The sequence below is a fragment of the Arachis stenosperma genome, chromosome 7 (genome assembly GCF_014773155.1).
Source record: "Arachis stenosperma cultivar V10309 chromosome 7, arast.V10309.gnm1.PFL2, whole genome shotgun sequence".
In the NCBI taxonomy this organism is placed as follows: Eukaryota; Viridiplantae; Streptophyta; class Magnoliopsida; order Fabales; family Fabaceae; genus Arachis; species Arachis stenosperma.
The window spans coordinates 23,315,913-23,320,288 of record NC_080383.1 but is presented as its reverse complement, the minus strand read 5'-3'; the positions used below and the strand labels follow the sequence as shown (position 1 = coordinate 23,320,288).

At 39.5% G+C, this 4,376-nt stretch overlaps 1 non-coding gene across 1 annotated transcript; it reads right to left on the bottom strand.

Annotated features, from left to right (window-relative positions):
- Positions 1-3,666: 3,666 nt before the first annotated feature.
- LOC130942866 (small nucleolar RNA R71) lies at positions 3,667-3,774 on the bottom strand. The gene has a single exon (XR_009071413.1). It is a non-coding gene; the product is annotated as a small nucleolar RNA R71 (small nucleolar RNA).
- Positions 3,775-4,376: the final 602 nt, after the last annotated feature.

Sequence of the window (4,376 nt, the reverse complement as noted above, 5' to 3'; positions counted from 1 at the left end):
TTAGTATGTTTTTAGTATGATCTAGCTAGTTTTTAGTATATTTTTATTAGTTTTTAATTAAAATTCACTTTTCTGGACTTTACTATGAGTTTGTGTGTTTTTCTGTGATTTCAGGTATTTTCTGGCTGAAATTGAGGGACCTGAGCAAAAATCTGATCCAGAGACTGAAAAGGACTGCAGATGCTGTTGGATTCTGACCTCCCTGCACTCTAAGTGGATTTTATGGAGCTACAGAAGCCCAATTGGCGCGCTCTCAACGGCGTTGGAAAGTAGACATCCTGGGCTTTGCAGCAATATATGATAGTCCATACTTTGCCCAAGATTTGATGGCCCAAACCGGCGTTCAAAGTCACCCTCAGAAATCCCAGCGTTAAACGCCGGAACTGGCACCAAAATGGGAGTTAAACGCCCAAACTGGCATAAAAGCTGGCGTTTAACTCCAAGAAGAGTCTCTACACGAAAATGCTTCATTGCTCAACCCAAGCACACACCAAGTGGGCCCGGAAGTGGATTTTTTTGTCATTTACTCATCTTTGTAAACCTTAGGCTACTAGTTTTCTATAAGTAGGACCTTTTGCTATTGTATTTTCATCTTTGGACATCTAGTTCTTAGATCATTGGGAGGCTGGCCTCACGGCCATGCCTAGACCTTGTTCTTATGTATTTTCAACGGTGGAGTTTCTACACACCATAGATTAAGGTGTGGAGCTCTGCTGTACCTCGAGTATTAATGCAATTACTATTGTTCTTCCATTCAATTCCGCTTGTTCTTTGTCCAAGATATTCATTTGCACCCAAGAACATGATGAATGTGATGATTATGTGATGCTCATCATCATTCTCACTTATGAACAAAGTGACTGACAACCACTCTTGTTCTACAAGCAAACGAGGCTCTAGTGTTTATCTCTTGGATTCCTGATACACGATGCATGGTTGATCGCCTGACAACCGAGTGCTCGCCTGACAAACGAGCCAGCCATTCCGTGAGATCAGAGTCTTCGTGGTATAGGCAAGAACTGATGGCGGCATTCAAGAGAATCCGGAAGGTCTAAACCTTGTCTGTGGTATTCTGAGTAGGATTCAATGATTGAATGACTGTGACGTGCTTCAAACTCCTAGCAGGCGGGGCGTTAGTGACAGACGCTAAAAAATCACTGGATTCTATTCCGGCCTGACCGAGAACCGACAGATGATTAGCCTATGCTGTGACAGAGCATAGGAACGTTTTCACTGAGAGGATGGGAGGTAGCCACTGACAACGATGAAACCCTTGCATAAGCTTGCCATGGAAAGGAGTAAGAAGGATTGGATGAAGACAGTAGGAAAGCAGAGAGACGGAAGGGAAGGCATCTTCATACGCTTATCTGAAGTTCCTACCAATGAATTACATAAGTACCTCTATCTTTATCTTTATGCTTTATTCGTATATCACTATACCCATTTGAGTCTGCCTGACTATGATTTACAAGGTGACCATAGCTTGCTTCATACCAACAATCTCCGTGGGATCGACCCTTACTCGCGTAAGGTTTATTACTTGGACGACCCAGTGCACTTGCTGGTTAGTTGTGCAAAGTTGTGTTTATGCCATGGTATTGAGCACCAAGTTTTTGGGGCCATTACTAGGGATTATTTGAGTTGTGAAAAGAAGTGATCACAATTTCGCACACCAAGTTTTTGGCGCCGTTGCCGGGGATTGTTTTGTGTATGGACAACTGACGGTTCATCTTGTTGCTTAGATTAGGTATTTTTCTTCAGAGTTCTTAAGAATGAATTCTAGTGTTTCAAGATAATCTGTTGAAATCTGGCTGGCTAAGAAGCCATGTCTAATCTTATTTGACCGAGGTTTCAACTGATCATCACAAGAGCTTGTTGATCTCTATCAATCTTGCTATTGGAGCAATGATCTGCTAAGGCTTGGCTGGCCATTGGCCATGTCTAGTGTTTTGGACCGAAGCTTTCTCTGAAAGCTTGGCTGGCTGAGAAGCCATGTCTAATTCCTGGACCGGAGTCTTAGACTAGCATTGCAATGATTCCTGGAATCCAAACTAAGAATTCTGAAACTTTTATTTTCTATTTTCATATAATTTTCGAAAAAAGCACAAAAATTTTTTTTCAAAATCATAAAAACCAAAAATATTTTATGTTTCTTGTTTGAGTCTAGTGTCTAATTTTAAGTTTGGTGTCTTGCATGCATTGTTTATTTGATCTTGGTTCTATTTTCAAGTCAATAGTACAGGGATCTGAAGATTCTGAACATGCAGCAGAGGAATTACACAGAAAAAGCTAGGCGTTCAAAACGCCCAGTGAAGAAGGACAGACTGGCGTTTAAACGCCAGCCAGGGTGCCTGGTTGGGCGTTTAACGCCCAAAAAGGTAGTGCATTGGGCGTTAAACGCCAGAATGTGCACCATTCTGGGCGTTTAACGCCAGGATGGCACAAGGGGGAAGATTTTGTTTTCAACTCAATTTTTTTTCAAGTTTTCAAAGTTTTTCAAAATCAAATCTTTTTCAAATCATATCTCTTCAATCAAATGTTTTCAAAATCAATTTCTTTCCTTTTTCAAAGATACTTGCTATCAATTAATGATTTGATTCAACATTTCAAGTATGTTGCCTTTTCTGTTGAGAAAGGTTTAATGTTTGAATCATATCTTTTCTTGATAGCCAAGTTATTATTTTTTAAAATAAAATCTTTTTAAAAAAATTGTTTTCAAATCATATCTTCTCAATCACATGTTTTTTTTAAACCAATCATATCTTCTTAACCTCATCTTTTTCAAAATAGTTTTCAATCAAATCTTTTTGACTTCTAATTTCAAAATCTTTTTCAAAAATCACTTGATTCCTTTTCCACTGTGAGTTTTCGAAAATTATCAATCAATTTTTCAAAATGATTTTAAAAACTTTTTAATTAATTTTCGAAAATTCTCTTCCCCTCTTCTCACATCCTTCTATTTATGGACTAACACTATTCCTCAATGCACAATTCGAACTCCATCTTTCTTGATAAGTTCGAATTTTCTACCTCTGTCTTCTATTTTTCTTTTCCTCTGACACCTCAAGGAATCTCTATACTGTGACATAGAGGATTCCACATTTTCTTGTTCTCTTCTCTTTCATATGAGCAGGAGCAGAGACAAAGGCATTCTTGTTGAAGCTGACCCTGAACCTGAAAAGACCTTGAAGCGAAAGCTAAAGAGAAGCTAAGGCACAACTCTCTACAGAGGACCTAACAGAAATCTTCAAAGAAGAAGACATGGCGGCCGAAAACAACAACAATGCAAACAATGCAAGGAAGGTGCTGGGTGACTTTACTGCACCTACTCCCGACTTCTATGGGAGAAGCATCTCTATCCCTGCCATTGGAGTAAACAACTTTGAGCTTAAGCCTCAATTAGTTTCTCTAATGCAACAGAATTGCAAGTTTCATGGACTTCCATTGGAAGATCCTCATCAGTTTTTGGCTGAGTTCTTGCAAATCTGTGACACTGTCAAGACTAATGGGGTTGACCCTGAGGTCTACAGACTTATGCTATTCCCTTTTGCTGTAAGAGACAGAGCTAGGACATGGTTGGACTCACAACCTAAAGAAAGCCTGGACTCATGGGAAAAGCTAGTCAATGCCTTCTTGGCAAAGTTCTTTCCACCTCAAAAATTGAGTAAGCTTAGAGTGGAAGTCCAAACCTTCAGACAGAAGGATGGAGAATCCCTCTATGAAGCTTGGGAAAGATACAAACAATTGATCAGAAAATGTCCTTCTGACATGCTTTCTGAATGGAGCATCATAGGTATTTTCTATGATGGTCTCTCTGAACTATCCAAGATGTCTTTGGATAGCTCTGCTGGAGGATCTCTTCATTTGAAGAAGACGCCTACAGAAGCTCAAGAGCTAATTGAAATGGTTGCAAACAACCAATTCATGTACACTTCTGAAAGGAAACCTGTGAACAATGGGGCAAATCAGAAGAAAGGAGTTCTTGAGATTGATACTCTGAATGCCATTTTGGCTCAGAACAAGATATTGACTCAACAAGTCAATCTGATTTCTCAAAGTCTATCTGGAATGCAAAATGCACCAAGCAGTACTAAGGATGCTTCATCTGAAGAAGAAGCATATGATCCTGAGAACCCTTCAATGGAAGAGGTGAATTACCTAGGAGAACCCTATGGAAACACCTATAATTCTTCATGGAGAAATCATCCAAATTTCTCATGGAAGAATCAAGAGAGACCTCAACAAGGTTTCAATAACAATAATGGTGGAAGAAATAGGTTTAGCAATGGCAAGCCTTTTCCATCATCTTCTCAGCAACAGACAGAGAATTCTAAGCAGAACCCCTCTGACTTAGCAACTATGGTCTCTGATCTAAT